Source organism: Camellia sinensis, chromosome 5 (assembly GCF_055761805.1).
Source record: "Camellia sinensis isolate YWXY chromosome 5, ASM5576180v1, whole genome shotgun sequence".
NCBI classification, from domain to species: domain Eukaryota; kingdom Viridiplantae; phylum Streptophyta; class Magnoliopsida; order Ericales; family Theaceae; genus Camellia; species Camellia sinensis.
The window spans coordinates 15828636-15853687 of NC_138965.1; the positions used below are offsets into that span (position 1 = coordinate 15828636).

Consider the following 25052-nt stretch of genomic DNA (forward strand, 5'->3'; position numbering starts at 1 on the left):
CTGTTTATTATTTCACAGATGTCTCGTCCAAAGCCTCCTTCCAAGGCTTTGGTCCCATCTTCCAGCAAACCAAATCAACTTATTGTCCCTTCTCCTTTGGAGTCAATCACCCCATCCTATTCACTTGATATGGCTAATCGTTACCAAGCTCTTGGTAACTTTTGTCGCCCTGATTACTCTACTGCATTGGCTTCTGATCCTTTTGTTCCTAGTCAATCAATTTCAGTCACTCCATTCCCAGCTAACCCAGTCCGGTCATCCAAAACTGAATACACCAAATCACATATTACCAACTTATTCTTTAAAGAACCCAGTCATCCAAAGAGCCAAATCCTTAATGACATTGCTAAATCCTATTTTGGTCCTGGATGCCATTTCACCCTTTCACATCCAGAGAAAACACTCTCCTATTACAAAGATATTTTGCTTCATCATCAATCAATCCTGATCAAACCAATCCAAGATCGCACTTATGCTTATAAGATTCTGTACCATTCCATTTACATTCACAACATTGTTTCCTTAGCTGAATGGGGTCCTCCATACCAGCTTCGTGATTTGCCTGGTCATTCTATTCAGTATAATTACCATGATTACATTGATGCCTGGTTCAAGATTTTCTTGTACCAAAATGAAACTTTTAGCCATTCTTGGTTCATTTCATTTGATCAAAAATTCAAGTCTAAATTACCTTCCTGGTTTCTGAGATGGTGAAATCACTATGGTGCCATTTCAGATATCCTCCCTGATAATCTGCTTGAATTAATCAACTATTTTGCTGTTGTTTACCCATTCACCACTCATCAGAGATCATTCCCACTATTGTTAATTTTTATAGCCAAGTATAAAATCCCTTGGATATTTAAATGGCATTATGGGATTGATGGTAACATAATTATCCGACATCACTCAGTCAAATGGTGGGCTAAATTCAATTTGCCCCGCATATTTGAAATTGTTCATGAAGAATTTCCATGTGCTCCAACCCCTGCAATGGTCAAAGCCCAGCAGATCCCAACTGCTGCAATCAGTCAAAGAAATCAGCCTAGCCTTCCTCCAATCAATCTTGGAAGCCCCTCATCCAGTGGTTCCAAGCCCAAATCCAACACAGTTCAATCAACACATTCAAAATCAACGGCTAAGACCAAAGCTTCTACAGCTCCGGCCCAGCCCAAAGACCAGTCCAAATCCAAATCAAAATCCAAAGCTACGGCTAAGCCCATTTCACCTCCTGCTCAGCCCAAAGCTAAATCAAAGGTCAAGCCCAAGTTATCCAGAGATGAACTGCTCCAATTAGCACGACAAATTACAGATCAAGCTGAAGCCCAATCTACTTCCAGTTCAGACCAGTCAGAAGAAGGTTCAACCAGCATACATTCTTCTGAAGAGTCAACTAATCAGTATTCAGGCCCAGAGTTTCAAGATGCGCAGGACCCATTTGCATAATCAACATAGGATTCCCTATAAATACAAATTAGCTTCAATCAATACTCTTTTGAGAAAAGCTGCTAATTTATATTTATATTGATTCCTTTATTCACATGTTCCACCTAAAGTAGTGAATAGTAAAAGTTACTGTTCACCGTCACTATTCACCCAATCAACTTTTGCTAAAGGCTGCTTAGCTGTGCAATCACTCCACCGAAAGCATCCGACAGCATCTCCTTTGCTGCATGATCTGCCAGCTGCTTTCAGAAGTCACATGCTCACTGTTCTGCTTTTTATTCCTTTATATTGTAGTCAATTGTAAGCATTCAGGCATTCGAAAATTTTCTTCCCCTTCATTGTTGTAAGAAAAACCAGAGTGTGCTGAGTGCTCCTTCCGATTTTCCCTTTGCACCTAGTTAAGATCCTTGCAGTTGCTACAATTGTAATTGTAAGTTATTTTCTGTTATTAAAAATGTTTTGATATTAAAAATGTTTAAGATCCTTGCAGTTGCTACAATTGTAATTGTAAGTTATTTTCTGTTATTAAAAATGTTTTGATATTAAAAATGTTTTGTGATTAAACATATATGCTGATTTTCCCATTCCAGTGCTTAGTTCTTATCTGATGTTCTTATTTTGATTTCGTAATCCATCTTCCTTCATATATATATTGACCAGAAGTAGCAAAGCAGTTAGAAACATGATATATATATATATCAGATATATCTCTGATCTAATCTGTCTCCCTCACTCTCTCATCTCATCAAATCAGTCTCATCTCTGTCCCTCCCTCTATCGCCCCGATAGACTCATACTGTCTCACAGATAAGCCTCTCTCTCTCTCTCTCTCCCTGATCTCTCATCTCTGCACTGCACCGATCGAATCTGTGTGTGTAATGTCTCCCTCATTCAATGATGTCTGTAATGTCTGTATGTTAATCTAAATCTGAAATGTTGATCTTAGTTGATCACACTGTGTAATCTGAAATCTGATCTTAGTTGTGTCTCACACTGTGTAATGCTGATCTTAGTTGTGAAATCTGAAATCTGTATGTTAATTTTATTAATTCTGAAATCTAAATCTGAATCTGAAATATGAATTTGTTTTGTTTGATCTGAAAATTGATTCTGATTGTTAATTGATAAGCATGCTAAATTTTAGAGAAGAACAGAAGGGCAAACCCCAATGGAAACCTTTCACCATGCCACATGTTTGGAGCAAGGTTGCCAAACTTTTACATTTTTGTATTATGGCATAGCTAAAATTTGACAATGACATTCAACATTGTGGATGCTCTAATATAGCATTTGAAATTGCACTGATTTTATCCCAATGATCCCACGAGTTTGGTTTGATAAGGAGATCATCTTATGACTATTTGTTTGCCATCCTTGATTGTAGATCAATGCGTACAAACTTTCCTATTTTTGGAATAACAATGATAGAGTTCGAGAAGCGCTCCATATCCGAAAGGTACATTAGAAATTATTTCTTTAGAATCAAATTTTTAAATAGCTGTATTAGAAGAAGAATTCTTATTAGTTGCATTATAATAGTATTGAGTGGATTGGTAACTTAAAAGAAGAAAGTTGAAGGGAGTTTACCATAACAGTATTTGGTAAAGGAGATCATCTTATTAGAAATTCAGAGATTTGGTAACTTAAAAACATGCCATAGTTGAAGGGAGTTTACTATAATTTTTTCCTTTTTAAAATATCATTAACTGCAAAAATAAAAAAGAAAGTGTTGCAGCAAGTAGTGGATTTCTTCTCTACCTTGAATGTGGATATGATCTTGTCTAATTTGCATTGGATTGCTATTGCAGCAAGTAGTGGATTTCTTCCCTACCTTGATGAAATGCTTGGGAAACAACATTCAGTTTGTGGTGCAACCAACATGGAATGATGGAATGAATGTTAGTGTTGCTTGGAGATTAGGTTTGTTCCTTCTCCTCCTTGCCTCCAAGTGATATTCTTGCATGGCCTGCTCCACTCCATTTGGCATCTTTTTTCTTTTTTTATTATTTATTTGTTTATTGGTGCAGAATGGAACACACCTAATGTACTTCTGGGAAAGGGCTTCGGCTTCTACACATGCCATATCTACCAAGGGAAGGTAGTGATAAGGTTAGTGAACAATTAATTTGCAGAATAAAAAAGATTTGATCATCGCATGCACGCACATAGTAAATATTAATAGCAAAGTAATTTCCTATACTATTTATTTATTTTTTATTTTATTACTTTGATACATGAAATGATTCAGGAATGTTGAGATGTTCATGGAACCACTTCTTCACATTGAACCCCTTCGATTGGTGAGCCGGAAGTTTAAATTACAGGTTTGTTGGAGAAATCGTATTACGATCAACTGGTTTTAATGGATTTTCTTCTCTTGTCTCTTTATGCCAGAAAATGATGGCTGTTGTGCTGACTGTAATGGACAAGATTGGTTTGTATGATGCAGCCTTCAATGGCAAGGTAAAGAAGGCAATATATCTCTTGCTAATACTTCCCCTCATGACTGCCTTACTCTTCCTCTTTGTAAAGCTCTTTGGTTCTGTTTGATTATTGGAATTAATAGTGAGAGAATTAACAATAGATAAGATTAGTTATCCAACTTGATTGGTGGAATAAACAATCCCCTCTTGTTCATGTTTTACTTTGCAATGGATACAGAGATATATAATTCCAATCATATATTTGTTTTACATTATTAGTGATAGGATTAAAAATTTCTCTAATTTTATTAGATTGAATAGTAACGTACATGCTCAACTAAAGGTGATAAACTTAACCAAAATTACAAATACAAAAACCTGGAAAGAGAAATCGATAAAATAAATGGGTTAGTCGAGCTACACAATTGAACTTAACCCATTTATTAGTTAAATAAGCAAGAATTTAAGTTAAATTATTTTAATACATAATCAATTTTGACCTGTCCAAACCCACCTCACTCAATATAAATGACTGTACATATAATATAATGAAGTACAATTGGTGCACTTTTTCTTTTGTATTCTTTTTTTTTTTCTTCGTCGTCTCTGTTTACATGTATGCAACTTGAAGCTTCACAAAATCTTGAAAGCAACCTTAACTACACAGTTTTCAACTTTCCACTACCATTGACCTGTAACAACTATTTTCATGTACCAACTTTCCACTACCATTGATTTGATGTTAATCGTATTTTGAATTGGTTAATACATGTTTGTCTATATTTAAACCTTGGACCGTTATGTTCTTTGAACTGTCACCTCAAAATTTAAAAAATTTGTCTTTTACTTTGAACACCGACCTTAATCTCAATTCTATCATTATCTCTAACATTTGAAACCCTAATCCTAGCACTTACTTTCACTTTTGGCAGTCCCTTCCCCACATTTTTTGCCACTCCTCAACCCGTCCAAGCCAACCCTGCTAGCCCTAATTTGAACACCATCCTTAAATCTCAATTCTACTATCATTCTTAACATTTGAAACCCAAATCCTTAGCCTCTACCTTCAATTTCTATGGCACCATTGCTGTTGTGCCCTCTTTTAGCTGGTGAATGTGAATTGGAGGATGATTTTGATGTCAACGGTGATAATTCTGCCCAGCTTCTTGCAGCCGCAAATGCTGCTAATAATGCTCAAGCCATCATCACAACACTTTTGGAGGAGTATGAGAACATTTTTGATGTAAGTTGCTCTTAATGTGATTTTTTATTTTTTTTAATAAAGGTGCAGCTGTTTAAATACCTTCTTTGTGATTTCTATTTCTATTTCATACATCATGGGTCTTGGGGCATGTGCATGTGTCCATTTTCTCACTAGTCCCATTTTATATGAGATATATGTGTCGTTTGGTGTAGCTTATAATGCTGTTTATAGTTTTATTTTTTTTTTTAGTTATAATTTTGGAAGTTGCCAAAGTGTTCGCTGCAAGTCACGATTCATTTAGAATTTTTGGTTGTCATGCTGAACATCTATTGGTGTGGTTGAAGGTGCAAAAATCAACTTTGATGTAGATAAAAGAGGAGCTAGATGGAAAAATCTGGAAATTAAGAAGCTTGTTTGTGCCTTCTTAATTTTCATTTTTATGAGGCAGTTGACGGAGATCATCAAAATATTAAATATGATGTTGTTGAAAAAGTTAGTGGAGACAAATGGAAATCAATGGTAGAACATGCGAAAGTGTCTTATTTGGAAAGAGGCTTGAAAGAGAATGAGAAAGACACTTTGTGAAGTTGGTGCAAATTGAACCATAACCTATACTTTTATAGTGAGGAACCTCAAGAAGTAAAAATTTTATGGTGCTCCTATTTAGTGAGGAACCTCAAGAGTCCAAACAGAACAAGTAATAAATAATTGGGTAGAGCTGAAGAAAAATTAAATGATGAAAAGTTAAACTCTATGTTTATTTCATTACCCAATCATTAATCAAGGATAAAGGGGGCAACATTTTGGATTCACTTGGACATAGCCCAGCCACATGTGCTTGTCACACATACACAGTGAGATAGAGAATAAATGTTACTTTAGTTTATAATATACTGAAAACTATGAAACACAAAGTCACCCAAGGAAATGTTCTCAGATTGCTTTTTTATATTCATTTCTGTACTTCCTTATGTGCTCTGAGACTTGTGATCTGAAACCCATGAAGCTTTGAATGGATATGGATTGAGGTTTTCTGTTCTAAGGCAAGTCTTAATCCTTTAAGCAGATTGTGTTGTTAATAGATTCTCTTTTCATCTGTAAGTTAAAAACTCTCTCTTTAAATTAAGAAACCTTTTTTTGACGTCCTTTACATAGATTGAAAACATAAAAATAAAAATAAGAAAAGAAAATAAGAGAATGATGATTTCTTAAGAAATATATTTGAAGGGATGTTGGGGGGTGGGGTGGGTGGGGGTTAAGAGTATATCATAAGGTCAAGGGTTGGAGAATTAATTGAACAAAGAAGGAAAGGACTGTTTGGGTCCTTTGGGATGCTGTGAACAGTGCCTTCAGAACAGTACCTTAAGATCAGGTTTGGTTGAGAAACTAAATAAGAGGAAGACTAGGGATTTAGTGCTCACTTTAGAGATTATATGAGCTGAATGATTAGCTGAATAGTTTCACAGATCAAAGAATAGAAACAACAATTATTTAAAATGTAATAATTTGTTTTTAACATTCGTTTATTTCTTTAAAAAATGTGATTTGTTCTTTATTATTTAGACATTTAACCATGTCTGACATTGTTATTTCCTCATTATTATGTTTGTTTTTTTGTTCATTTAGGCTTTTGGAGGTGATGATTCAGATGTTGGATCCCCCAGGATTAATCTCACAGCAACAGCAAAATCAAATCCTCCTGTAGATTCTCAGTCACTTAGAGAGTCTGACATTCAATTAAATGAGCAACAAGGCCAACAGAATCCAAGCGTAAATGAGATGGACAGTCCTAGTATTGTACCTGGTAGCGAGTCTCATCGATCAATGGGGGAAATATTATCTGCTATGGATCAAGGATCAACCTGCTTTGATACCATGTCACTAAAAGACATAAAAAATAAATGTTCATCAATATAGAAGAACCATGGAGGGAGAAGAACAAGAGGTTTACATGCCTTTCTAGGACTATGACGTTTCCCTTCACCTGTCTCCTTATCTATCTTATGTTACATCTGGTCCTTCTTTTATTCTTAAGAATATGCTTTGTTGCTGACTTGGTACTCTCTGTTTTAATTTGGCAATTAAAAATATCATGATCCATTACACAATTGGTTGCATTATGTTTTTGATCTTAGGTTTAATTAATTTGGTGATGATATTTTAATTGGATCAGAAGATTTAAATGCTGCTAATAATGTTGCTAATTTAGTTGAATATTCATCAGTTGTTAATAGAAAATAGAAAATTTTAATATTTTTATTAATTTTGTTACAGGGTTTACTTTTTGCGACGACATTATACTGTCGCAAAAACTAGAAATTTTATTTTTTTAATATTTTTTGCGACGGCATTACACTGTCGCAAAAAATAGAAAATTTCATTTTTTTATACTTTCTGCGACGGCACCACCCGTCGCAAAAAACAGTGTTTTTTTTTTTTAAAAAAAGACTATTGGCGGCGGTATTTTTTGCCGTCTCAAATAACGTTTTTAGCGACGGTAAAATAGGGCCGTCGCAAAAAAGTCAAGAAATTTCAAACGTTATTAGCGACTGCATGGTACCGTCGCAAAAAGGCAAAAATGCCGTCGCAAAACATTAGCGACGGCACTTACCGTCGCAAAAACTCTTTTGCAACCCCTGCAGTTGCGACCCCCCTCTTGCCGGCGCAAAAAGTTATTTTGTCGTCGCAAAAAGTATTAGCGACGGCATTAGGAGTATTAGCGACGGTATTTTACCGTCGCAAAAAGTCAATTTTTTTGTAGTGGAGGTAGTTTCATAGGAATCCGGTTAACAAGCTTGCAAAAATTTTAGTTTTTTGCCACCACGGTCTCAAAAATTTTTAGCGACGATAAATGGAAGTCATGACATAGAGCATTGTTAAAACATTTTAGCAAAGGTATTATGCTGTCGCCTTTTTTTTTGCGACGACAAATGTTGTCTCGCCTATAATATGTAAAAAAATTAAGATATTTTGCAACGACAATATTGTACCGTCGCTAAAAGTTTTATTTGAGGCGGTAAAAAAATATTGTTGTGAAATGTTTTTTGTTACGACGGCATGACCTCTGTCGCTAATTTCTTTTGCGATGGCATTACCTATTTTGTCAAAAAAATACATTTTAGTTCTAATGTTTTTTGCGACGGTATGGTGCCGTTGCCAAAAAAAAAAAAAGCAATAAAATTATTAAAAATATTAAAATTATTTGTATTAAATGAAAAAAAATTGAAAAAGAAACCAATAATTGCATAATAATATAAAAATTCCTGTATAGAAATAACAATTTCTCCATAATAAAAATATTCTTACATTCATAATTACACATCAACAAAATTACCCCACTACATAATGTTCCATAATACATACATAATGTTTAAATACATAATGTTATTCACAATTCAAAATAACATAAACAAAAACAAATTTTTTTTTTCTCATCATTCTCCATGGGTAAAAAAAACAAAAGTTAGTCGCATTCTTTACAGGCATGCATTCTACAAGAATCAAACTCCTGCTTGGGAAATATCTGAAAACAAAAAACAAAAATAATTAATGACAATATAATTATGTATTAATATGTTAATTGCAAAAATACAAATAAAAATTTAACTACTATACAATTACAAAGATAATTAAGTAAATAATTTTGCCTAGACCGAAATCCGGCTCTAACTCCCAAATCGGGAACCCGATTCGAATCTCGTCTTCTCCCACAAGTCTCTCGTGCCAAGACGGTCGTGTGTGCCAAGTTTCATGCTAATCCGACGCCGTTTAGTGATTTTGGGGCGTCAACCCCTCAAATTCTAAGTTTCTTAAGGAACTAGTCTGCCTAGATCGAAATCTAGCTCTAACTCCCAAATCGGGAACTCGATTCGAGTCCCGTCTTCTCCCACAAGTCTCTCGTGTCTAGGCGATCTTGTGTGGCAAGTTTTGTGCTAATCCGATGCCGTTTGGTGATTTTAGAGCGTCAACACCTTGAATTCTAAGTTTCTTAAGGAATTAGTTTGCCTAGACCGAAATCCGGCTCTAACTCCCAAACCGAGAACCCGATTCGAGTCTCCGTCTTCTCCCACAAGTCTCTCGTTCCTAAGTGGTTGTGTGTGCCAAGTTTTGTGCTAATCCGACGCTGTTTGGTGATTTTGGGGAGTCAACACCTTGAATTCACTACAACATATAAGACTTTTGGTGACCAATTATTTTGGTCCCTAAAACCATTATTTCGGTCTTTAAATGGTTTTTGTGACAAAATTAATTCGTTACTAAAAACGTCACTAAAAGTGCGTCTAGAAAAGTCTTTAGCGACGAATTTTTGAAAATGTCACTGAAAATGACAATTAGCGACCAATTTTATATTGTCACAAAATGTTTGATTTTACAAAACTAAAATAATTTGTCGCTAATACTTTGTCACAAAATGTCTCCATTTGGTTGCAAAAAGCAAAATAGTGACCCTTTTAACAACAAATATATTTGGTCGCTAAAGGTTTGAAATAACATTTTGAAAACATTCAATTTCATAGCTACAAATTGACATCCACAACCCAAATCTATCTCTGTATATAGAAAAAAAACAAGATCAAATCTTGCACAAGATCAAATCTATTCTTGTATATACAAAAAGCAAATTACAAAAATCAAAACTCTAAGTATCCAAATTCACTTCAACATAGTTCATTATATGAGTTAAATCCCAAAACAAGATCAAAATAGTTCAATATTGTATGAGTTAGAACTCTATGACGACTTCAACTTTGTCTTTCTCTCGCACCACCTCTTCACAAGTTCAGTTACAAGAGCAACATGCCCTAAACAATTAATTGTTCCACGACCACAAAAGCTTATCACCGTCTATAGTCATAGAGAAAGGATGAAAATCCTGCACACATGATCATAATCAAAAGTGTAAACAAAGTTAAAAAATGTAAAAGAGATGTAGATGAAATCCAAAAATAGATATCAACCTTGAAGAACTTAACTAAGGCATTTGAAGCAAATAAAAGCTCAGATTTTGGGGCAAATTGAAAGAAAATTTTTAAAAAAAAAAATATTTGACTTCTATTACAAGTGTAGCATTATCAGCAGCCCAAGTACAAGCAGCCTACACAAGAGTTGCAGCCTCAACACAAGTGTGTGCGATTGCATTACAAGTGTATTCAACAATTAAATCTAATTTGTAGCATATGCAAAGGTATTAACTTCTATTATCAATTTCAGCATGTGTTTTATACTTTAATATTTAAAATTTAAAACATTAACTGGTACGCCTTATCATCCCATAATTGACACAGGTATCGCCAAACCTCTTTGTCGATATTCTTCATGTGGGTTTACGAGGGCTGACTCCAAAATTAACATGGTTTCATGATATCACCAAGAAGAAAGCAACATAATGATTTTAATTTATGCAAAAATGATTTAAATTTATTACCGACTAGGCAATCCAAGATACATAGTACTCCCTCCACTTAAAACTATGTGCTGGTAGAGCTACGAAAAACAAAACAAATTAGGGGTTAAAAAATACTTGAAAATAAATTCAAATACATTACAAAGTGTATATTGTACAATGCATGAAGTGGTCACATGGTACAGAAAAAATCTATATCGCAAGACAAGTGTATCTTCATCAAAGTTGTAGGATATATATGTCATTGTTATAACTATTAAGATTGATAATACTAAATGCTTTTAAGTAAAAAACTATAAGAATTATTGCTTACAAAATGACCTACATACCATCATCCGATTATTAATGTCCATTTCCTGAATACAACGAAATACCATGTCAGCCATTCCATCACCTTTGATGTCTATGAGTTCCTGCAAGAAGAAAGCAATTCAAACTTCTACAAATTCCAACCTATCAAAGTATTATTAAAACTGGGTAACCTTATAGATCTAAAAATACTTTACTGAAATCAGCATTCTACATGTTGAGAATGCTCCAACAATGTTATAGTTCATAGAAAACTCCACCAAAATTACTGATTCATAAAATGAATGAATCTGATGGGCCTCAAGATCAGCTATAATTGTAGGAAGGCTTGTTAGAAACTCATATACAAATGGTTTGCTTTCTCCAATCTGGAAACAATAGAAGAAAAGAATGACACATTCAACGTTATATCCAATATAGAAAATTGACATTTGACCAACAAGATTAAAATAATGCTACCTGTACAATAACAAATTTACGCTTGTACTTTTGAACAGTTTTCAAGAATGTGTCGCAAGCCATATCTTGAAAGAATTATCACACACAAATTTTAACTTTAGTAATTTACTTTTCCAAGATTAAAAGGTAAAATGCTGGCCATAGATGATGAACAAGACATGAATGACAATACCCAATTAACGTAACACCACAAACTCCATATATGATATTAAGAAGGCTATCAAAGTAATTAACTAGAACAATTGAAACAATATAAACACTCCAAATTTATAACAAAAACTAGAACATAATTAACAAGTCTAAAATAAACACATAGATAGGACACATTGTGTGGATTGTATAAGGAGCAAAAAGTTATTGCAATGCATACCATTAATATCATAAACAACATCAAAGCCTTCGGCTGAGAGACTGGCTTTCACAAATTCAATGTTCGTCATGTCTCCTTTCAAGTGCAAGATCTACACTTAGAATACAATATTTCATTCCTCAACAAAGAAAAATATGAAATTGATCAAAAAGGCAAATAGAATTTTCCAGTGTATATGTCATAATTAATAACCTTGGAAGAAAAATCAGCACAATCCTTCTCTGATTCACCAGGCAATTGTTGGGTGATGGGAGCTTTTCCTCTTGTGAAGAGAGTCACCTGTATTATGTAGTAAACCTGAACAGAGTCACCTTCATTTTCGTGCATGTATATGTAATACATTGGTATGTGACTCAAAGGTTCCATAGTTCATTTTAAAGAATTTGAAACAACATTGCTATGTTGGCAAAAACAGAAACTCATAAACCCAAATCATCCAAGCCTTCAGCCAAAAACAAACACACTCATAGGCCAATCGTAGATAATAGAAGTAGAGAATAAATCAAAAGATATAAGTATGTAGTCTACTGAGAAAAGCATAGTTGAGATCAGGAGTTCATGTTATTCAAACAGCAAGATGGTTTATTCTTCTTACCTACTGGGACCTGCTTCAAATCTGATTTCACCCTGCCTCAGCACCTCCCTAGATGGAAAGGACAAGAATTTTTAAATGTTTTAAGGTTTGGCAATGTTAAGTCCAAGTGTAATGGCTATATTTTTTCTTATTTTATTAGGTTTGAACGGGATTTTATTTCTATATTAGTTGTTTCCTATTTCTTAGTTTCCTAATTAAATAGTACGTATGCCTATATATGTATGGCTTAATGTAATAGTTTTACAAATTTAAATTTGTTCACTAGTTTGTGAACAAAGCACTCTTTGATTGGTCTCCAAAGAGACTAATTATTACTATCAAGAGACTTAAAACATTTTTTTTAGCTTTGTGTCTATCAATTGGGTTCTCCACTTGTTCCAGTAGCACATTCCCCCTCCCCCCCTAGAATTCTAACAACAATCTTACCATGCAGGAGTTGAAAAAAATGTTCCAGCCAAAAGATGTTCCAGCTAACACAAAACAGGGAACACAGAACAATCATTTTTTGCACACAAAAGATGTTCCGGCCAACATAGAACAAGGAACATATATGGTCTGGTTCCCTTAACAAACCTGAGTTAAATTAAAATTCACATCAAAAGGGTCGAAAAATACCTATAATTAAAATTCACATCAAAAGGATGAAGTAAACAAAAATTAAACAGGATGAGTTAAATTAATTTTATTAATTGAACATTAAAACTAATTTTTGGCTACAATTTGTATTAAAAACTCAATACTAGTTAAAGGATCAAGAAATACCTTGATTGAGAGTGAATTAACCAATTGATGTCTTCCAAGTAGCAGAAATCTGCAAAAAATGAAGAAGAATATGAAGAATCAACCTATAGAAAAACTGCATCCATGACAATGTGCAGGCCAGTCAAACAAAAATGTGAACTACTTATTATGTTCTTCATAGATCTACAATATATATATATATATAGAGAGAGAGAGAGAGACGCACCAAATATACAAAAAATGCGAAGAACAAGGTAGATCTCAAACTGATCTCTGTATAATCGAGGTTCAGAAAATGTGAAGATGAATAATTAAGCTTGTAGATCTCAAACTGATCTACAATGGAGATCTACAATGAAGCTTGACATATAGAGAGACCTACAATGAAGCTGCAAGCTACAATGAAGCTTGCGATGGAGCTTGACATATAGAAAGAGAAGTTTTTACGCATCGTGTTTTGTAAAGCATAAGAGCGTGTATTTGCATCAGGTGAGATTTTGTAATTTTTCATTATTTGGTCCCTAAAAAATCAATAATATGTATTGACAACCAAAATTATTAGTCTCAAAAAGTTACACAGCATAACAGGGAAGTCATTTTTGTATTTTTATAAGTAAATTACCATAAGTTTAGATTTGTCTCCAAAAGATTATTTTTAGGGGCCAAATCTAACTAGTCCCTAAATATTAGTCTCTAAAAAACTAATTTCTTGTAGTGATTCTAAGTTTCTTAAGGAATTAGTTTGCTTAGACCGAAATCTGGCTCTAACTCCTAAACTGGGAACCCGATTCGAGTCCTGTCTTCTCCCACAAGTCTCTCGTGCCAAGGCAGTCATGTGTGCCAAGTTTCATGCTAATCCGACACCGTTTGGTGATTTTGGGGTGTCAACATCTCGAATTCTAAGTTTCTTAAGGAACTAGTTTTCCTAGACCGAAATCCAACTCTAACTCCCAAACCGGGAACCCAATTCGAGTGTTGTCTTCTCCCACAAGTCTTTTGTTCCTAGGCGGTCATGTTTGCCAAGTTTTATGGTAATCCAACATCGTTTGGTGATTTTGGGGCGTCAACATCTCGAATTCTAAATTTCTTGAATGCAGTGACATCTTAATTAAGATCAAGAGACGTTACAATCTCCAATGTAATTATGAATCTTAAACTTTAAATCCTTGAACTATTTCCTATAGCATATATAAGAAAATCTAGTTGAAACCCGCCTTCATGTATTGAGATAGGTCTTTTCTCCTTATAAACAACTTCATAATGTTTTTTCTGAATTCGTAAAAATTATAACAGCAACACAATGTGTCAAGTGTTTCCAAAATATCTCTTATGGGTTTCAAGAATTCATCCCTAGATGTTTGCCAATAACATTTAGGGTAAAAAATCCTAAATTGCATTTGTTGTTTTGGAAAGAGAGTTTTGGGTAACTTTGGTGTAGACTAGAGAAACAGCAACATGGATAATGAATACAAGCAGATATAAGATGACTAAAGCATCACAGTTAGAAATGGGCTTACCTTTATATCAAGTGATGGGTACTTCTTTTTGAGTGTGTGTGCCTAAAAACCACATTTATGGACTGTGGAAATGAGAAGGATGGAATAACAACATCAATACAAATAACGATGGTTTACGCACCTTATCTATCATTTCTGACATGAACTTCTGTCCACCAAATCCAGGTTCCACAATCATCACAATAACCATTTCCACAGGATTTTCATTGTCAAGCTGCGGACTAGGAAAGAGAAAATAAGTGCTAAATGTAAGGTATCAAACAATCTTTATTATGGTGTAACTTTACTCCGTTACAGAAACATGCTTTTTGTTTCTACTTTCCAACACATGTGTCAAATAATCTTTAGTTTAAATACTTCAGTTTAACTCCACTTCATTAAAGGGAAAATGCCAGGTAAATAGCAAAACTTGAGAACTTAAAAGAACAATAAATAGGGTAAATGCTTACCAGTGGATACACATCTTCAATAAGAGTTCCAGGCTTTAATGCCACACCAAGCCTTATGCCCTTTGACTTAATCTGCTGGACAAGTTCTTGCCAACTGTCTGTAAAAGATAACCATGTGACCATTCCATTACCAAAATATTGAAAAATAAAAGTAGAAAATAAAACTAATTAGGCGGTGTCAAAATGGAAAATATTTCACTGTTTACAAATCAATATAAGTAACAATTGTTTCAACAAAGAAATATGTGTCAAAAAGCTAATACCAAAGGAAAAGCATAAGTACAATAACACTGTACACATAACTCATGCTAACTTGGCACTCAAGTTGCAAACAAGATCATCATGAGCAACTTGCATAAGAAACAAACAAATTAGGGTTTTCAAATTGGGGTTTTTAAATAAAAACACAAGCCAGCAAACCCCAAATCAAAACAAAAAATTCAATCCCAAATCAATCCCCAAAATCAAGCCCCATTGTGATACATTCAAGCCCCATGGTATCGGAGACAAACCCCAAATCAATGAGCATTACTTGATAAAAATACAGAGGGAAAAAAAATCAAGCAAGAATAAAAAAAGACAACCCCAGAATCAATCCCAAATCAAACCCCAAATGATGTCCCATTGTGATATATTGTGCAAAGCAAAATTACGGAACAACGCCACCAAACTCTGTATATCATGAGAGATGAAAGCTTACCAAAGAGAAGAACAAGCACCAAAAAAAAAAAAAAAAAAACACTCGCAAAGCAGTGAGGAAGGCCCAATATCGACCACGGCGAACGACCCAACGACAAAGGTATCGGCAAAGATATCTGAGACGCCGCACCGCCGCTGCCGCTACTAGCTGTCGTCACTCGCTGCTCACCGTCGTTGCTCGCTGTCGTCCTTTCTTGCTATTGCTGCCACTGCCACTGCCACTGCCACTGCCACTGCCACTGCCACTGCTTGCAGTCATGAGAGAGAGAGAGAGAGAGAGAGAGAGAGAGTATTTTAGGGATTTTTGAAATTGGAGAGTTTTTTGTTTAAGGGATTGGGGATTTGAGATTGTGAGAAATAAAAAGGGGGAAAGAAAGAGGGCAATTCGGATAGAAAGAGCCAGAAAAGAAAAAGAAGAAAAGAAGAGGAGAGTTAGGATAGGCGGTGTGAACGATGTCGTTTTATTTATTTATTGTTAAAATGAATTTATTTTTTTGTAGTTAATGCAATTTTTTTTTTGATTTTTGATTTTTTTTTTTTAGTTACTAAGGTTGAAAATTTATTTGTTTCATTTTTATTTTAATGAAAAAAAATTATATATTTTTTTATTTGGTAGATGTAGGGGTAATATTTTAATGAAAAATATTTTTCGTTAAAATAAAATTAATTTTTTGCCTAATTTTAAATATTTCGTTCATGGTCTCTAAAAAATTTGAAATTACATCAAATATTTGAGTCGTAAACGAGTTAAGTTGAATAAAATTTAATAAGTTTCAAAATGTATTTAAATTTAATTTGTTTACTTAATAAAGTAATTTTAAATAATTTTTTTAAAAATTGAACACTAATCAAATTCAAGCAACCTAATATTTTTGTGTATTATATAGTGCATATATGCGTATTATTATTTTTCTTTCACACTTGTTTAGAGAACATTAAATTGATAGAGAGATATCAAAGCTAAGTGGTCCGTGTTGTCATTTGGCGGGCCTACAAAGGAAGGGTAACCCAATAGGTTTGGCCCCACCATGTCCCTGCACACAAACACCACAATGGTCACATCGATTCAATCTTATTTTTTTAAAAAAATGCTTGGGAGCACTAATTAGTGCTCCCACTAATTATGTGGCAGTGGGTCCCGTCATTAATGATATGATATTTTAATTTTGGAGTTGTATTTTTTTTTTTTTTACTTTTTTAATGCATTAGTGCTATTAGTGGTGATATTTTTAGTAGGATGAATCATTGTTGATTTTTTTAGGAGTAAGGATCCTCTAGAGTGATTTTTTCCTAAAGTTTCCTAAAGTGCTACAGTGTATGGTTGAGATTTACTGGCAAGTCACATCAATTTTTCTGATATGACTTGCCAATAAATCTCAACCACACAATATAACACTCTAGAAAACTTTAAGGAAATTTCACTCTAGAGGATCCTTGGTGTTTTTTTTTAGAATCGGAGAAAGTTGTTTTGGTTTATAGAGGGCCGTTTTGGCAACCGGGTAAAAAAAAAAAAAAAAAAAAAAATCAATTTTTTAGTTTTTTAATTTTTTTAATTAAAAAATTTAGCCTTTTATCTAAATTAATTCAGTTTTTTTTTATCAAAAAAAATTATTAAAAAAATTAAAAAATTAATTTTTTATCAACTTTATAAAACACCACTTAAGTCGGGCTAGATTAATATTTTCGGTCGAAATATTAATGGGTTGGGTTGATAATTTATACTTTCTGAACTCGGCTTATTATTAAATTAATTAATTAATTAATTATTTATAATACATTAAAATATATATATATATATTTTAATTAGAATTTAAATTTTATCCCTATTGATTTTATTAAAACTCACATTTATAGTGAAATGTGATTGAATTTATTTAAGAAATCATTCAATTCATAAGCAAAATCTTTCAATTTATATTGATGTCAATATATTTATTTTAAAAAATATAATATGTAATTAAATTTAATTATAGAATATTTTAATTTTTTTAAATATATAACTTGATGAACGAGCTTAGAATTTATAATTATTTTCTAAACCGAATTTGGATAGAACCAAATTAAATTTAAACAGATATAAGATCTCTTATTATTTAGCTTTTTGAAAAGTTAAAATAAAAAAATCAACTTTTAATTTTTTACCTATCTTAAATTCCATCACATCTTACATTTTTTATTTAAAAAAAAATAAAATAAAATAAAATATGTTAAAAAATTAACTTTTTTATTAACTTTTCAAAACATTATTATGTAATACGGACTGAGTCCGACGTTTGTCCCCCCTAAACACAACCCCTAAAACACCCCTGCTCTGTTCTTCCCCCACAGATGCCACACCCCCACAGGACCCCTCTCTCTCTTTCAACTTTCTTCATAAATACCCTTCACACACCCCTCTACCCCTTCATCACCACCACCACCACCACCACCACCACCACCTCCACTCCTCCCTCACTGGTCCATCTCAAACTCCCTTTTTTTGTACCTTCCTAGTCGCAAAACCCACAACTTGTCTAAAACTCCCAAAAAAAAAAAAAAAAAAAAACCCCTAGAAATGGCCATCAGAAAACCAAACAAACTACCTCAACCAACAGTTCTCAAACAAATCCTCAGAAGATGCTCAAGCTTGGGAAAGAAACACATCTACGACGACGACAACAGTGTCACCGGGCTTCCTCTCGACGTGCCAAAAGGCCATTTTGCAGTGTATGTTGGAGAGAACAGAAGCAGATACATAGTCCCAATCTCATTCTTGACTCACCCTGAGTTCCAGTGCCTTCTTCGCTGTGCCGAAGAAGAGTTTGGCTTTGATCATGATATGGGTCTCACTATTCCTTGTGAAGAAGTGGTTTTTCGATCTCTAACTTCAATGCTCAGATGAGAGAGATTGTGTTCTTGTTTGATAAATTGTTTGCGCAGAGAGAGAGAGAGATGGCTAAGATGAAGCTGTTGAATTACTGCTTCTCTTTTTTTTAACATCTTTCTTTATTATTGTAGGTTTTTTTTTTTTTTTTTAACCCAAAATTCATGAATATATTTTTATGGGTTGGAGTTGTAGAAAAATTTGAGATTTTCCTCACAGAGGTGTAGTTACAGTGTTACACACCTTGTGAGAGAGCTTAATGTTGAAGCTGGGGTGATTAGCCTCTTTTTACTCTCTCTCTCTCTCTCTCTCTCTCTTTTTCTTGCTGTCTTGTGTGAAATTAAGTAATAAGTTGTTAAATCGGTGTAAATTCTTCTAGTACCAACCTAGTTGGATGAGCTATCTTTGCTATGGTGCATTTTCTATGCCTTGCCTTCTTCCCCTTTGTCAGTGTAACTCTTTTTGGCGTATTAATAATGTTTGGCCCCGTTTGGTGTAATTGTTATAATAGTTTATAGATTATAATTTAACAGATTATAGATTATGACTTTAATTAGAAGTTGTTAACCTGTTTGGTGTAGCTGTTGGATTATAGATTTAAGTTGCTGAGTAGTGTTTGTTAAATAAGCTGTGAAGTAGCTTTTTTAATTAATTTTTATTTTTTGTTTGTCTATATTTCTCATAAAAAATAATAATAATAACCTATAATCCATTTGAGTCTTTTTCTATTTTTAAAAAATAATAAAAAAAAATTTAAGAGTATAACCATAAATTAACATATCCACAGCAGAAGCTGATAATCAGAAGCAAGGGGTGAGCAGCTTCTCAGAATCAACTTTTTTGAGTTAAAATAATCTGTTAGAATCAGAAGCTGTTTGAAATAAGTTTAACCAAACAGTCCAAAATAACTTTTTCAAAACTAAAAGTCATAAGTTGACCCTGAAAAGTTGAAACAAACACCCCCTTTATGTTCTTTTGACTGAGAAAAAAAAAAAGAATTGTTAGACCTATTGATTGCTTGGAACTTTTTCGTTTTTTGGTTTGAAACCTGTGATGGAAAAATATCAAATAGAAAAAGGAGGAGTAGTGTACATAAATGGACACTTTGGCAATGAAGTTCACATTAATCAATGAAAAAATTACATCTAATTTTATTTTTTACTTATTTTTTTCACTTAGGTTGGCTTGGAAATAAGTTATTTAGGAACTTTTTAATTTTTTAATTAAAATATAAGGTGACAAAAATTAATATAATTAGGATGATTTTTTTAATTTTTTACGAAAAAAAGTACAAAAATAGAGAGAAAACCAAGTCTTAATTTGACTTTTTTAAGGCTTAGGGTTTAGAATTCTTTTGTATAGTTTTTTAGTTTTTTTGGTTTTTTAGTAATTTTTTTTAATTTTTTACTATTAGTGTAACTTATGGACTCCTTTATTCTGTGTTTAGAAGTAACAAAAAAAAAAAAAAAAAATTTTATATAAAAAATTAAACTTTATAAAACATTGCTCTTAATGAGTATACTTGAGTCTAATTCCTTGCTCTCTATATGCAGCAAAAAAAAAAAAAAAAAAGGTGCAAAACTGGTATAGGTATAATATATACGTATATTTTTAAATATTAAATGTACAAAATTCAGTCACATCACATAAATTCTATTTTATCAGATATGTAGGACATTTATCGAATTCTGTACGCGTAAAAGAATATACAAGTATTGTACAGATAATCATGGAAATGTAAAATTTCAATCTGCCAAGTATAATCGAAGGGCTGTTGTTGTTGGTATTATTGTCTCAATCATATCCTCCCTCTATATATGGCAACATGATAAGGCTTCCAATGTGTACCACACCGTTGTGCCGTACGTTTAATCATGTTAAATTTGTAAGCATTTATTCCATCATTAGTACCATATGTAACACTGTCATTTTTTTTTTTAAAGAAGTATAATTAAGAATGTCATATGATATAAGAAAGAGCAATGTTACCTGCCTCGAATTCACCTTGGTTCGAATGGCTCGAATTTTTGTTCATCGGTCGTTTGACTGATCATCTGGCCAATTGTCCGACAAAAAGTATGACAGCCGCGGTCGACAAAGTGACAACCGCAGCTGTCAGCCTTTTTGTCGGACGACCAGTAAATAAAAATTCGAGCCATTCAAGCCAAGGTGAGGTGAGACACCAATGATTACACTATAAGAAAACATGCTAAACAATGAGAAATTTTATATAACCAGCTTTTTATGTTTTCAAAATAATGAAAGCAGTAGACGATATGATATTTGTATAATAATTTCAGGATAAATCACACTTACCTCTCTTGGGGCTAGGAAAAAATGCAAGTAGATATTTTTTAAGATTTTAATTTATATAACAATTAAGTCATTTCATCACCAATTCGTTGGTGGAATGGTTGAAAAAACATTTTTTTTTACCTGCCATTTACATTAGTTTTACTCACTTTAACATTATTAAAAAAAAAATAGTGTAATTATGTTTAAAATGTGAGATTAGATAATTGTATGTTTTTCACTCATAATTTTAAACATTATTTATTTAAATAACACAATTCCTTGTATAACGTCACCGACAGTGTACCATATTGTCTTCTTAAGGAATAAAGTCAATTAATAAACTAAGTTGATTGCATGCATGGAACCATATTTTCATTCAGTTGCGTTCTTGATCCCCACTGATTAACTGGAACCAAACGAATGCTATCCACTCAGAAAAATATTTAAATTTTGAATGTATAGTATATTGAAATTTTGTGAGTTTGGAGCATATTTAAAATAAATTTGATTCATATGTTTCAAATTCTGAATATTTTTGTAGACATTTTTTTTTCTAAGTATGTAGAGTTATTGATTCAATTTATTTAATTAGGTTAAAGATCATTTGTTTATGTCTTGAAGTACTGTCATTCATAAAATTATGTGAAAAATTGAAGATATAAAGAATTTCGCTGCTTAATTCAATGATTGAAAGTATATTATTGAGACAGATGAACAATGATATTTAGAAATAGAAAATCTTGCGTAATTTATTTACGGTGATAACTTATTAACCTCAAAGGGTTGGCTTGGGTAGAGGTGGCAAACCCAACCCAAATCCATGAACCCTCTCAATCATACCCATTTAAAACTCATATTAAACCACCGAAATCAACAAATGGGCTTAAATGGGCTACTCATTGTCAATCCAATCAAAATTAGATTTACATGAGTTGGACATGGATACTCATTTAAGTCCGTCTAAATGGGCACCACTTCTAATATCAATTCTTAATTTTTTTTATAGGGGGAATTACTTACGAGTTGGACAGATAAAAAATAAAAAATAAAAACCCAAACATGGAATCACTTGCACCTCCATAGTTTTTTACTTGCACATCATCACAGAATCACTTGCACCCCAATGTTTTTGTAATTTTTTTTTCTTGTCCCAATGTTAAGTAATTCCCCCTTTTATATTATTTTTGTTTAAAAAATAAAACATAAAACTAAATTAAAAATTAATATTTTTTAAATAAAAAAATAATATAATATATTTAAAATAATAATAATAATTTTACAAAAAAATAAAAAAATATAGAAAAAATATATTTCTAAAAAATAAAAATAAATAACAATATATTTTTTAAAAAATAAAAATATTTTTTAAAAATAAATGATGAAAATAATTTTTTTTAAATAAAAAATATTTTTAAAATAAAAATAAATATTTTTGAGAGAGAGAGAGAGAGAGAGATGAAATAAATGAATTGGTTAGGTTTATTTGTCCAACCCATTTAAGCTCATTTATTAAATGGTTTGGTTTGGTTTGGTTTGGGATGAATTGTTTTAGATATATAACCTGTTTTGATCCTTCCAAATCCTTTCATATCCGCCCATTTGCTGCTTATAGGGTTTGTACTCCCTCTAAGGTTTTAGCTTCAAAATCTCATAGGTGTAAATAATTTTTTGGAGTCCGTTTATACAGAGTTGTGCGTTGGCTTTAATTGGAACATCTGCAAGTGGTCAATGTGATTGGTCTCTTAAAATTTGGAATATCTGTAAGTGATCAATATGATTGGTATCTCAAATTAATCGATTTTATAAATTGAATATTGAGTTGTCAAAATAGTATGAAGTTTTTTTTAAACGGAAAACTAGTGAGAAGTTAGTTGATGGAAATAGTGGGCAAGAGTCCTATGGACCAAATCTCTCATCAACCATGCAATGATCGAACGATTAGAATGAATTGGGGAAAGTGAAACAAAGGAGCATCATCATCAAAATAAGTTGGTTATTGTAATAGCCTTTCATCTATCTCTCTCTCTCTCTCTCTCTCTCTGCATTCCTAAGTGGAACAGTTAAAAGCTAAATATACTTTTCGGATTCAGAAGGAAATAACAAACCTCTGCCTAGGTTGCAAGATGCATGCGACTCTCTCCTTCTCTCTCAAAAAGTTATGAAAGTTTAGAAAAAGAATAAAAATCATCATTTATTTTTATCATCTTCTCTTATTATTTGATATGTTAATTTTATTGTCAGTATTGTATTAAAAATATACATTAGTAGTAATCAAGGGACAAAATTAGAAATTTTTCTGTTGGGGGACAAGGTAAGTATTGAGGAAAAGAGAAGAAGAAAAGTAATTCAAAAATTATAGACTCTATGTGGAAGTGCTTTGAAATTGTGATTCCAGCTCTTAGTTTGCATGTTGTTTGATTGTGGCGTTCAAAAATTAATTTCGCACTCACTTTTGAAAACTCGGTTTAAGGCGGAAAAATTTGAGCTAACCGGTCGTCCCATCGGTTGACCGGAACAGTGCATATTTTTTTTTCTTTTTTTTTGTGTGCAATTGAACATGTTAATTTTTATATATTCAATAAAAAATATTTTCCAAAATTTTTAAAATTTTTTATGAGTTTTGAATAGAATTTTGAGTTATGTGTTTGGTTATGAGTTGTAAGTTTTTATATCAAATATCATATGCCACATCAAAAATTTCCCACTCAATTCTATACTCTTTTCAAAACTCATTTACCAAACAAATTTTTCACACTCAAATCATAATTCCAAAACTCACAAACTCAAAATACAACTCTATTCTCAAATCATATTTAAAAAACTCTACCAAACGCAATCATAATTTCTTACATAAACATCATGAAAAATTAGCAGAAGAGTCAATATATTTATATTAGTAGTTTTTGTAATAATTAACTCAATTATTATACACAATTTTGAGATATATAATTAGGATCTTAGTGTAAAACTTAAAACTTGTTAGATTGTGAAGAAGTTATCTCCTCATCATCATCATCTCACAGTACTGAGCTGCAGCCTCTATCACCATGTCACAGCAAACCTAAGCTGCAGCCTTTGCCTGTTATAGCTTGTTCATCACGGGCCTATAATAATAGTGTTAAGATGGCGTACTACAATGGAATCAGTTGTGGTGGTTAGATAGTTTGTTATATAGTTGGTTAGACTAAACATATGGTTAAAGAGAGTTAGTTAGGATTAGATATTTTGGCCAAGTTTGGGAAGTTAGAAATAATCCATCTTTTTATTTTTTTATCTTTTTTCCATCACATCACCTCTCCACTTTTCTGCACATCTTTTCGTAAAAAGACAAAAAGTGCACTTATTTAGGTCATCCCAAACAACCTCTTTGTTTACAATATAAATACAAGTGTAAGCTATAGTTTTGATTAATGAAAAAGAGTTGTGAGACTCTCAATATGGTATCAGAGCTTTGAGCTCTCGTGAGCAAGATCCATAGCCTTTCAATGACAGATTCTTCTCTACCACCAAATCTCAGTTTACTGATTTCAAATTTCAATTCTCTCATCACAGTGAAGCTCGAATCCAATAATTTTCTCATATGGAAGTCACAAATGACAAATGTGCTTAGAGCAACTAGATTTCTTGATTATGTAAATGGATCAAATCCATGTCCATCTTTGGAACTCATTGATGCATCTGAAAATCTATTCCAAATCCAAGTTATGCAAAATAGCAACTGATTGATACACATTTGCTCACTTGTCTGACTACAACTCTATCTTCATCTATTTATTCTTTTGCTCTTCATCTGACTCACAGTGATCATGTATGGCAATTTTTGGAGAAGTAGTTTACTTCTGTTTCACATTCTTATATCCATCAATTGAAAACCAAACTCCAAACACTCTGTAAGAAATCATCTTTAATGGAGGTTTACCTGTCTCAAATCAAAGAACTTGCAGATCAACTGGCTTTAGCCTCTGCAAAAGTTGACGACAAGGATCTGGAATTTCTAACCTTGAATGGTTTACCAGAAGAATACGATGCTTTTAAAACCTCTATTCATGCTCAATTTGAGACTGTCAAAATGGAAAATTTGTGGTCCTTGTTATGTTCAGAGGCCATTCATATTGAACAAAAATTTAAACATTCCACTGGAACTGATCTTCATGTTGCTTACTCTGCTTCACGAGGATCATCATATTCCTCTCAGTCTAGTTATGAATCTTCAAGTTCTTCTAATCGAGGTTTTCATTCTGCAAAAGGCCGAGGTCAATATCGAGGTTTTCATTCTGC

General features: G+C 32.8%; 2 long non-coding RNA genes across 2 annotated transcripts in view; both read right to left on the reverse strand.

The window, feature by feature from the left end:
• The window catches only part of LOC145790449 (uncharacterized), a 36106-nt gene extending 16539 nt beyond the window's left edge, over positions 1–19567 (reverse strand). Inside the window, exon 1 of the long non-coding RNA XR_014329164.1 lies at positions 19487–19567. This is a non-coding gene — a long non-coding RNA (uncharacterized LOC145790449). The remainder of the gene's footprint in view (positions 1–19486) is intronic.
• LOC145790048 (uncharacterized) lies at positions 9696–15829 on the reverse strand. The gene is made up of 7 exons (XR_014328681.1): positions 14918–15829; positions 14590–14689; positions 12973–13021; positions 11808–11894; positions 11616–11706; positions 11246–11310; positions 9696–9946 (listed from the first exon to the last, which is right to left on the reverse strand). It is a non-coding gene; the product is annotated as an uncharacterized LOC145790048 (long non-coding RNA).
• Positions 19568–25052: the final 5485 nt, after the last annotated feature.